Source organism: Choloepus didactylus, chromosome 2 (assembly GCF_015220235.1).
Source record: "Choloepus didactylus isolate mChoDid1 chromosome 2, mChoDid1.pri, whole genome shotgun sequence".
Lineage (NCBI taxonomy): Eukaryota > Metazoa > Chordata > Mammalia > Pilosa > Megalonychidae > Choloepus > Choloepus didactylus.
This window is the reverse complement of record NC_051308.1, coordinates 8,644,188-8,656,676: the sequence shown is the minus strand read 5'-3', so window position 1 is coordinate 8,656,676 and position 12,489 is coordinate 8,644,188. Positions and strand designations below refer to the sequence as shown.

At 39.9% G+C, this 12,489-nt stretch overlaps 1 pseudogene; it reads left to right on the top strand.

Annotated features, from left to right (window-relative positions):
• Positions 1 to 8,040: 8,040 nt before the first annotated feature.
• On the top strand, positions 8,041 to 9,039 carry LOC119528241 (annotated as a pseudogene).
• Positions 9,040 to 12,489: the final 3,450 nt, after the last annotated feature.

The following is a 12,489-nucleotide window of genomic DNA, read 5'->3' as shown; positions in this document are numbered from 1 at the left end:
TTACATGGTTTGGGCCCAAAAGAGGAGGTTTTTGGCTCTTCTAAGCAAACTGTGAAAGTCCTCAGAACTTGTGTGCTGCTGGGACTCTCAGTTTGTCTCATTTCCGATCTTCCTTGTGCTTCTGTTAGCTCTTTCTACAAGGGAGGAGCCCTGGGCCCTACAAACTCATGAACTCTCAGGCTCACATGTTTCCAGTTTAATCAAAAGAAAGAAAAAAATTCTCTTGCCTCAGTTAAAAAAAAAAAATCCCCAGGAAGGATTCTAATTGGCCTGGATCAGATACCACCCTTGGCCAAATGCTATGGCGAAGGAGGGCAGTGTATAAAAGCAGGCACCTCCCATGTAAATCACATGGTTAGATGATTTTTTGAGAATAAGAGAGTATGCTAGGTGGAGGGTGTAAAGCAAGAAGGACTTGAGGCTTTGGTTTACTATAAAGGTAATAGGAGTTAATAGTAATATGGGATAATCAAAAAAGCTAGGAGTTTTTCTTGATGGAAATAGGTATCCAGACTGAGGAAGGGATGGCTTTGTCTATTGCTCTCTCTCCAGGTCATTCTTGGTGCATCTTATCTGGTTCTGTTAGCTATGCTGGAAAAGGACCGTTGGGAAATTAGAATGCCTCCATAGGATAGTGCCCAGAAAGGTAAAGAAACACAGAATTTTATCGTGTACACAAAAATGACTGAAGACTCTGGAGAAGACGACATTTATGGAGACATAACAGGCATTTGTATTTGAAGAGGTGTCCTGTAGAAACAGGATTGAACTTGCCCCCTGGTGAGTCAAACTGGTACTAAACCCATGTGGGGCACCAGCCAGCCCTGTGGAGCTGTGGTAAGAACAGAGCCAGGCAGATCAGGCCAGCTACTAGCTGTATCATCTTTGGCACCTTAATTAATGTGTCTGCTATGGACACTTGAGTATTTCATCAGGTTGTGATAGAGGTAATGAATCTAATGCTGCTAATAGAGTGTCTGGCATTGCAGTGGTGGCTCCATACAGTGTAGTATTAGTATTAACAGGCTTTGCATAAACATGAGGAAGCTATTTGCAACAAATAGAGTAATCCAACAGCAAATGAGACTCACGGGAGGTATTTAAGCAGAGGCTTGAGAAGCACTTGGTAGAGTAGGTTCAAATGCCAAATGTGGGTATTGAGCTAGGTGGCATTCAAGATCCAATCTGATTGAGAGTCAGAGATTCTAGGTCCTTATCCATTTCTTAACTCCTTAAGCAATTTTTAAAATTCATATTCATAATTTATCTGTTTTCAAAATTTTAACAAGTAACAGTTTTAGCGATAATTATTGCATTTCTATATTTATAGATTACTGGCACATATGGAGGTGGAATAGCACAATTTGATATTTTCTCATGTGCCAGATTTTTTTTTAATAAATATAGAATTCCTATAGTTATGAAAAACTATTTGTTAAAATTAAACATATATGCAATTGGGCATCTGTTCTGATAGATCTCTCAAGAACCAGTTTTCCTGTTACTATTGGATGGAACTCAAAATTAGCCCAGAGTTTAAGGGCCTTGTCTTAGAGTGCCCAAATAAAAACTGAGAAAAACTTTAATAATCCCTGCATGTAATCCACTTCTACTCATTCTGTTTAAAATTTAACTTTCTATCTATAAAAATTGAAAACCAACTCTCCCTCCAGAAAGCTATATTGAGATTTTTTTCCTTCAGTGATAAGAATTCCAAGTAGTCTGCATGGTTCAGTGGAAAGACTAGATTCTAGAACCAAATAGATCTGGGCATAAATTGTGGTTCTGGCTCTTTCTACCTGCATGATCTTGAGCAAGTTGTTTAATGTTTTGAGCCTTCTTTTCCCACCTGGCAAAGAGAGACAGAGTAATACCTACCTTTTAGATGTGCAGCCAGGATGAAATAACACCAACAGAGTACTTTGCACCCAGTAGACCTAATTCTTAAAATGCTGATTCCTTCTTTGATATGTGTGAACCTGTCACTTTGATGATAATAGTGAGTTATCAAAATAATTTCTACCATTTACCGAGTAGTTCCTAGTTTAAGCATTTAAAATACATGGCCTCTTCTCATTCCATCAACAGCTCTAAAGGATTAAATGGGATTAGGGTCATTTTATAAATAGGAAACCATCAGAGATGTTAACTCCCTGAAGATCCCACAACTTGTAAGTGGCAGAACTGGAATTCAGACACAGGGCAGTCTGACTTGAGAGCCTGAGTCTTTAACTCTTACTTTACACCAAGTATTAACTATAGCAATAATGTTAATGGTGTTTTATATTTAGTATTGATCATCTCATTTTCATTAGACTTGAGTTTTTTTTTCCTATTATATGGCTGAATTTTCATGACTTGCTCTTTTGGAGTCACAGCTCACATAGTTGATAGTTGGAGCATCAGATCTGGTATTCTTTGTCTTTGACATAGTCTTTTTGTCTTCCATTATGTCTGTTTCTGCCACTTCTATGTCTTGCTTGTAGTATAGAACCAAAAGTACCATATTTATTGTTCTAAGATCATTAATTTGCACAGTGAGTATTCCAGGCAATATAGCCCAGACAAAATTATGGATTCCTTGAGTTTTATCTTTTTTCTCCCTTTGCTTTGGGTCTGTCCTGCTCTTCAACATTGTCAGTAGCCAACTCCAGTCATGCTACCATCTCACCAAAATGCTCCAGGGACAGACTTCTCCCCATGCAGTCGGCAGCCTGAGCAGACTTCAGAGATGCCTGAGAGCTTCAGAGATGCTCAGAGCACCTGTGCTTTCTGCTTGGAAGGGACACAACTCTTAGCTTTCACTGAATGTCAGTGTTTTATTGGCTGGTTTCCAGTTTAGCCTTATTTTTGAGAATTCAAATCTCCTTTCAAGCAAATTAAGTTAAACTGCTTCTGATGAGGGAGCTGCTTGACCTGGAATCATTTTCTTTTTCCATTTGAAGGAAAGATGACAAAGGGATTGGCAGATGAGATTTAACATGCTCTGGAGAAACCAGAGAGACCTTACGAGTATAAATATATAGATCAAGTTAATAGGTCAGAAATTAGTGCCATCATCTTCAGAGCCTTATTTTGATGATTATATCTAGTGCTATATAAATTTCACAATATTCATTTTTAAATGGGCTCCTTATACCAAACTTCTTGGCATTTAACAGATTCTAAATGAAATTTAGGTGGGTAATATAAAAGATGTGACAGAGATTCAAGAACTCCAATAGCCTATGTTTCATTTATTCAAAATATGTCTTCTATATTTTAGTTTGGTGAGAGTTTTCCTGGTACCCATAAAGAAAGGAACTCCTCTTAGATACAAATACTCTCATCTTTAATGTCACACAGAAGGTCCCTAAAGAAAGGCACTTGGAATTTTGTTCTCCAACAAATTGTAAACCGCTTAGAAGAAAACAAAGAGAATCAGTTGAAAAGGAACATATTATTTGAGGATCATGGAAGGCAGTGGTTTTTAAGTTTACAGTGTGTCAGAATCACTTGGAGGGTTTATTCAAGCAGATTATGGGCCCTACCCCCAGAGTTTCAGACACTATAGTTCTGGGGTGGGGCCTGAGGAGCTGCATTTCTGATGCTGATGCTGTGGTCCAGTGACCAAACTTTTGGAACCCAAGAATTAGAGCAGTGCTAACCAACAGAAATATAATGTGAGCCATTTTCTAGTAGCCTCATTAAAAAAGTGAAAATAGGTGAAATTAATTATAATAAATTTTATTTAACCTAGCATATACAAATATTATAATTTCAACATGTGATCATTACAAAATTATTAAGATACTTCATTTTTGCTTGTTCATTCTAAGTTTCTGAAATCCGGTGTTTTTGCAGCACATCTCAGTTCAGACTAGCCACATTTCAAGTGCTCCGTAGCTGTGTGGACTATGGTATCAGACTGTTAAGAGCCTTATGTCCTAATAAATCACACTGCAATAAAGGGTTCAGAGATGGTTACAATGGTTTTCAACACTGGCTGCAAATGAGAATCACTTGGAGGATTTTTAAAACATGCCTGGGCTCCACCCAGAAAACCTGAATTAATTGTTCTGTGGTTGGTATTCTTAAAAACTTCCCTTAGTGATTGCAGTATGCCACCAGGTGGAGAATCTCTGGGGTAGATGGAAGTCCAGCTGAAGGTAGGGTTCATTTGCATACGTTTTCTTGGCAAAGGAGAAAGAAGGAATAGTAATATTAATTAGGCATTTACGGCTGTTTGGCAGACACTCTAAGAGAGGTTACTTTATTTAATCCTTATCTCCCTGTGAGACAGATACAGTTATTTTGCAGAAGACATAGTGGAAACCCAGGCAAATCAAGTTGGTTAGCCAACTTCAGCTGTACTGAAGCAAGAACAGATACTAAGTTGCAGATAAGACAATGACTGTCAGGCCCAGTGCTCTTTCCTCATGTTGCCCAACTTGCTTTATTTAACTCTGCGGCTTCAACCAGAACTGTGGATGCACCCTTCCTTGACTACTTATTTAATGGAATGCAATTTTCCTCACTTTTAGACAAAAATAGAAACATCAGTGTTTTGGTAGTAAGCAATTATAGTCAGTGGTTTCTTTCCATGGAAGACCTAGTTCATTTCTCAAAAGTTTGGGGGCTGGTAAAAAAAAAAAAAAATGATTAGAAATGCCAGACTGTTTCCTCTTCATTTTCTGTTTTAAGGAGAACTTTCTCTGGGTTGTCATTTATATTTAATTCTTTGAGTTGAAAGAGATGTCCATTTTGATGTTTGAGAAACTGTTCTAGGCATGACTTATGCACTTTAAAGTACTTTTACTTAGAAACTGCAAGTCACATTTTGTGAAGGAGATGGGGTAATTGACAACATGGGTATGCTGATGGGCTCTGATAGCCCCACTGAAGGCAGGGGATAGAAACTTCCAAATTCACCTCTGGGCAACCAGAATCAGAAGGCTGTTGGCTTGCTGGAATGTTCCACATTCTCAAATTGATTTATTTTGAGTTCTCCTAGATTAAAATGTTTGGCTAAAGGCCTTTTATGATTTTCTATTGTATGTGATTTAACATATTTAATACGGTTAAACTTCAGAACTCAAAATGCTTGGGTTCTTATTTGTCTCAACTCAGTCTCTTCTACTGACTCATTTTAGTGTAGAACGTATCTATTTGAAGCTATGAATTTTAACTACATTCCAATGTTTCACCTACTGTGTTTTCCTGGACCACTTTACATGTACTTCAAAATCATTAACTAAAACAACAACAAAAAAGAATGTGGATCCCTATTGATCTGTCCTAAACTTCTCTTTTAACAATAATGGTGTAAATGGATCTACCTAATTAAAACAAGTATTTGTATATTGTTACTATCTAGGCCAAGAATGTGACCTCAAAGTCCTATGGATTAGAGCCCTGGACCTCAAATCCTTCCTCCCAAACCTCTGTGTTTGAATGCCTGGCTCTAAAAAAAATCCAGTAAAGACCCTCTTCCCACCCACGTCACTAATTATTGAAATTTTGTGGCTACTAGTATTTGGTTTGCTAATGCTGCCATTATATAAAATATCAGAAATGGATTGGCTTTTATATAAGGGGATTTATTAGGTCACAGATTTACAGTTCTGAAGTCATAAAAGTATCCAAACTAAGGCATCAACAAGAGGATGCTTTCACTGAAGAATGACTGATGGTGCCTGGAACACCTCTGTCAGCTGTGAAGGCATGTGGCTGGTCTGCTGGTCCTTTACTCCCAGGTTGCATTTCAAACTGGCTTTCTCCAAATTGTCTCTGGGATTATCTCTCTTAGCTTCTTCAGCTCCTGTGCATCTAAGCATCAGGGTCCTCTCTTAGCTCCTCCAGAGCAAACTCTGGGCTAGCATCTCCAAACATCTTAAAGCATCAACAAGTGTCTCTCCAAAAGTCCCTCTCTGCTGCTCTCTCCTCCTTCAGTCTGGGAGCTCTCTTATAGGACTCCAGTAATTTAATTAAGACCCTCCATGAATGGGTGGGGCCACACCTCCATGAAAATAACCCAAAGTTGTCACCCACAGTTGGGTGAGTCACATCTCTATGGAAACACTCAATCAACAGGTTCCAACCTAATCAACACTAATATATCCACCCCCACAAGAGTGCATTAAAGAACATGGCTTTTTCTGGGGGACATAATATATCCAAACCAGCACAACTGGTTTGAAGAAAGACATTTTATCCATCCTTTATTTATTTGTTAGTGAATGGTCTTCATTGAGAATCTGAGCACATGGCAGGGAGGTAAGAATTTTTAGGATACTACTTTGGATATTTGGCCAATCAACATTACATTCAATTTAACATAAAAGGAGAAGAAAGTCCCGGGTTAGATATTTAGATCTAGTTAGATTGGTAAACCCTTAAAATTAGGCAAAAGAATTTGTTCCTCAAATTGTGTTCTCGATAAGAAAAAGGCCCTTGTAGTTTCCTCATCAGATGAACAATGTACTTATATTTGAGTCACAGGCCAAGGGCTTCTTGGTGGCGATGGTAGTTGGGGGAGTTTAGCTGCCCTCAACCTAACTTAGCCCCTCTCAATTTGCCCCAAATAACAAGTAAAAACTGGACTTCCCAATAACGCTATATTGCTTTTGGCTAGCCTAGAGGTTCTCTGTATTTAACAGGATGCAAATTGTGACATCCTGAAATGTCAAAAACTGAGGACAATATGAGAGATGCCAAGCAAGCCCCAATCCAAAGCTGTGCACAGACCATCTGTCAAATGCTAGGAGGTTGTGACTCCAGTCCTGTCAACATCAGCCCATTGGCTCCAGTTTTAAGGAGAGATGGGAGAAGATTGGTAATGAGGATGGCTTAGGGACAGTGGTCAGTGTGCTGTACAACCTCCACCACCCCAGATGAAAGGAGGAGAGCTTTCCCTTCCACTGAAGCCAACTGAAGGAGGGAACTTCAAGAGAAGCAAGCAGAGAGTTGGCTGTGCCTGCTGGTGTTTGGTAAACACAGGGGCTCTCTAAAGCCATCATGCTGGCTGGAGCTAGCAGAGAAAAGAGAGGCCCCAATTCCAAGCAAGAGGCACACCCACCAATGGCACAGAGAGGGTGTATGTCTACAGACAAGGTGAGGGTCCGACAGAAGGGAGCCAACCTAGGACTGCCTTAAAAGTGTCTTGCCCACCTGAAGGGATAATTTGATCCCAGGAGAGGAATGGGCATTTCATTCAGGGTCAGGAAAGAGTAAGTTCAGCAAACTCATTTGAAAAGAATATAGTAGAAAATACAAACTTGGTTTCTGTTTGCACCCTGCAGAATCAAGCATGTTCAATAAAATGCTTACATAAAATGCAGCTTTGAGCCACTCCAGAAAGAAGAGACAATAGAAGTAAAAACATGGTTGGCTATATAAATCCTGTGACTTTCCCTAAGTCACAGCAATCCCTAAGAACTTTTGGTGCTGTCATACTGATTTTATTGTTTTGGGAGCATGCGTCTAGCAGGGACATGAAGGATAGGTGAGAGAAGATGAAGAACAGTGGATACCTGGCTCTCTCTTGGCCTTGCCTTTTGTTCCTTCTGCCATCAGATGTCCTCGCATGGAGCTCCCAAAAGAATCTTCTGCTACTCCATCACTACACTTAGAACAATAATTCTTTAATTATCTGGTTATGACTTATCACCTGAACTGAACCCTCAGCACGGAGAAGTTAGAGGTTCCTGCTCTTCTTTGTTTTCCCAGCACCTAGGACAGCTCCTGGCCCCTTGTGTGCGTTCAATACATGCTCTTTAAGTGGATGAATGAGTTCCAGCCCTGCCAATGCGTCTTTAAAGGTTGGCACATTCTTTGACCATTTAGTTTATTTGGGCTGCAGTTTTCACAGTTGCAAAAAGATTGGTCTCAATCCCTATATTTTCTGCAAACTACACATCTCTGATGTAGTCAGTATAATGAAAGATGGGCTGCAGTTTTCACAGTTGCAAAAAGATTGGTCTCAATCCCTGTTTTTCTGCAAACTACACATCTCTGATGTAGTCAGTATAATGAAAGAAGAATCAAATAAAAGAATAAAAAATGGCTTCCTGGAGCAGGCACCAGCACCGGCCATGGCTGCCTACTCTCTTGTGTCCATGCTGGCTGCATCACCCCTTGCTCCGCTCAGCAGTTCAAAACGAAGCTGTTAGCATTTCTGGAGAGAAAACTGCCCAGTAGACAAGCAGGAAGTGCAGCAGGAGTAAAAGAATGGGTGGCCTCGGGCAAGAGGTGGCAGTGCCTGAGCGTGGTTCTGGTTGGCGAGAACCCCGCCAGTCACTCCTATGTCCTCAGCAAAACCAGGGAGGCGGCAGGTGTAGGAAGCACCAATGAGACAATTTTGAAACCAGTTTCGATTTCAGAGGAAGAACTGTTGCGTTTGATCAATAAGCTAAATAATGATGATAATGTAGATGGCCTCCTTGTTCAGCTGCATCTTCCAGAGCACACTGATGAGAGAAAGATCTGCAGACAAGGATCTTGATGGCTTTCATGTAATTAATGTACAGCGAATGTGTTCCATGCTCCCTGCTACCCCATGTGGGAAATAATCAAGTGAAACAGAATTCCAGAGCTAGGGAAGAAGGTGATTGTGGCTGGAAGAGCAAAGAATGTTGGAATGTTACTACATGCAGATGGGGCATGTGAATGTCTTGGAGGTGATGCCACTGTTACAATATCCATCACTACACTCCCAAAGAGAAGCTGAAGAAACATACAATTCTTGCAGATATTGTGGTACCCTCTGCAGGCATTCCAAATCTGATCACAGCAGATATGATCAAGGAAGGAGCAGAAGTCATTGATGTGGGAATAAAAAGCATTCAAGATCCCATAACTGCTAAGCCCAAGTTGTTCAGAGATGTGGATTTTGAAGGAGCCAGGAAGAAAGTCAGTTACATCACTCCAGTCCCTGGGGGCTTCGGTTCCATGACAGTGGTGATGGTGATGAAGAATACAATTACTGCTGCAAAAAAACTGCTGAGACTTGAAAAACCAGAAGTGCTAAAGTCTAAAGAGCTTGGAGTAGCAACCAATTAACTGTTTTATCTTCTCTTTTATGAACAGCCTTCCAAGCCAGTTCAAGAAGCAAAACAGGCCAATAGAAATGCAATCTTTTTTTATTCTACTGAAATGGTTTAAAATGGTGTTTTGTATTTACTGAAAGCTTAAATGGGTGGGTATTTGCACACACAGTTCTCACCCAGGAGCACGCGGTATACTACTGGGCCACGGAGACCCAAAAGAAGCCATTCTCTTAGTGATCAATCCCAGACCTTGTCACATTGTGAACGGATGCTTAACTTTGTCAGTCCCAACAGGCCACAGCAGTTGTTACAGTTTGCCTTTTCTAGGATGACATTTCCCAAGTGCTACTCCAATGAGAGTTGATGCCCACTTTAGGTTCCAAACCTGTTGAGTTCAACTGGTCAACCCAAAGGGAAAATAACTGGTCAACCCAAAGGAAAAATGTTGCCAGAGAAAATTAAGGCAATGGTAAACAGGAAGAAATGATAGTAACTGAGTAAGAAAAAAATTACCCAGATTTATACATGTATTCATTGATAGCCAGCTCTATCTAAATAAAACAACTGGATGGGAAAGAAGAAAAAATGCTAATAGTATTCCTAGGCTGCCATTTTGTGGCTTAGTTGCTGGGAAAATGTTTAGAATTCTATTTGTTATTAGTTCTCGTTTAATGTGTGCTACCATTCAGTGAGATCTCCCCATGTTGGTTTTCTGGGATTGAAGAATCTTAGGTTATAAATTATTCACGTGTGTTGTCATATTTGGCTTTTGCTATATTTTGAAACTTCATTGTTAAGTTTTTTACTACTAAAGATTTGCTATTTGGTTTCTTTGGTGTATCCTGAAACCTATTTTTGAAAATAATGAATTGAATTATTATTTTGAAAATAATAAATTTTGAAATAATGAGAAAACAGTGGTACCAAGAGACAGAAATTAGGCAGTTAGGAGTGATAATTAAGATGCTTCTTTTTGGAAACATGGAACTTTTTTGAAACATGTTTACATGAGATAAAGAGAATACATACAATTAAAAACCAGTCTATATGCCAGGCCTAAGTTGGAAATTTTGGGGTTATCCTTTGTGATGGTTAAGTTCATGTGTCAACTTGGTTAGGTTATGGAGTCCAGTTGTTTGGTCAAACAAGCATTGGCCTGATTTTTCCTGTAAGGATTTTTCACGGATTTAAATCATTAGTTAGCTGATTGCATTCATGACTGATCACATCTACAATCACCAAAGGAGACTGCTTTCAGGAATGAAAAAAGCCTCATCCAATCAGTTGAAGGTCTTAAAAGGAGAACTGGTGAATTCAGCTAGTCAGCAAGAAGAATTTCTATCTCTACTTCAGCCAGCCAGCTTCTCCAGGGGAATACATCGAAACCTTCATCAGAGTTCATAGTTTCCAGCCTGCCCTACAGAATTGAGACTTGCCAATCTCCATGGTTGTGTGAGGCAATTCCTATAATAAACCTCCTGTAAATTAAAAATACATATAATATCTCCTGTTGGAGAGTTGGTGGCTGGAAGAAGGAAGAATCCTCCTATAAGGAAAGGAGAAACGGGTGGGAGTAGATTCAGCAAAGTGCTTTGCCATAGAAACCTAAAGAAGCAAAGAATTTCAAGTGTTGTTTGGAGGAAACCTAGCAGTTTGGGAGCGTACGGTTCAAGATAAGAAACTGAAGTTTAATTTGGAGGGATTTATAAACTCCTCCCCAACTCATAAATTATTGTGTAATGCTTTGCCACTGCTACCCTACAAGAATAGTCAACATATATCCTTTTTACAGTAACTTTATGCATCCACAGAGTAGAAACTTCCAAAATGATTGAGAAAAGAATTAAATTATATTTTAGCTTTTGCAATTATTGTGGCCAAAAAACAATGCTAATTATTTCAGGTAGATTTTTAATGGATTACTCTCTCAAGCCGAGACAAAAAAAAAAAAGCTATAAAAGGGTTGATAAATTATTGTCTCCACCCTCCAAACATCTGTTTGGCGTCATGCAGATGGGACTAAGTCTAGATCGCTAAAGAAGAAAAGAAAACTATTTCCTTCAGCAACCAACCCTTGGATGGGCTGCAACAGGATTCTGGATATCACAGGAGTTCAGTCTCGTAACTTCAGGACCAACCAGTGAGGGCTTAGGACTGGTAGAGCCAGAAAATCCAACACAGGGACGAGATGGGTAAGAACCATTTGAGGTAAAACCATTATAGGAAAGAAATCGGGTAGAATCACCCTCAAATATACTTAAGTATTATAGAATTTTCTTTTTTGAATTCCAGGGTTAATCTGCCTCTAGTTGATGACTACTGAGTACTGATGGGAGAACACGCCCCAATTTTTCTCCTTTATCCTCTGAAAGGGACTAAGTATATCCATGAAGCAGAGGGAGAAAAAGTCCTGTATTTGAAAACCTCTTTTTAAAAATATATATTATGAACAGCAATATCAAGAAATTCATAAACAGTTTAATTGAAGTTTAATTTGGAGGGATTTATAAACTCCTCCGCAACTCATGGATTATTGCGTGATGCTTTGCCACTGTTGAAAATTGCTCCAAATGCTGGGTATGTGTGAAAGCTGTAACTGTATCAAAGAAAGACCCCAGAGGACACATTTTCAAAAGGAAAAATTGCCAGCAAAGAGCACTGCGTACAAATCAACATGAAAACAGGGGCTGATATAATCACTGCTAAAGGAACAAATGTTAAGCAGTCTCCCTTTAGCTCAGCTGGCCTATTATATACCCTGAGTATGAGGCTCACAATGCCTTCCCCCTCCTTGCCTCCAGTTTCAGAAGTGTCAGACGGGAGACACAGTGCCAGCGAGAAACCCTTCCCGATCTCTTGTTAGCTAACCGCGGTGTTTTGCTCGGCGCTTCCGCGTCTGCACAGGCCGTCACTGTCAGTCATAATCACCACCTGTTCACTCGCTCACTTCAGGCCCCAGCACCTCTGCGGCATTAAGCAGCCAGTGGCAGGAAGCAGTGTCGATTGCCCAGGAGCAGCGCCTGTCAGGCTCTGGGTTTCAGAGGATAATTGCTGCCGGTGCACAAATAGCCCTCGCCTCTTCCTCCTTTCCCCTCCTGAATGGGGGGAGGAAAACACCCAGCTGAATGCTCCAACACTAACTTGTATTCTTTAGGCAGAGGCGATCAGAGGCACATCAAATGTTGTTTTCATGCCATGAACCATATCTGAACTCTCACGCAAACATGTCATTCTGTAAAAAAAAAAAGTCCGATTTTAAAAAACTGTACAAACCATAACTCCCTGACTGCTATTTAGTGCTCAATGCCACACTGTTTGCTTTTGTTTAACAGTGCCCCTTTCCGAAGTTTCTGCATACAGACTTGCTTAAAAATGATGTTTGAATTAAATATTTGCATCATTCCCCACCAATTATGTCATAATAAACCACATGGCTAGTATTTATTGAGCACTTATTATGTGA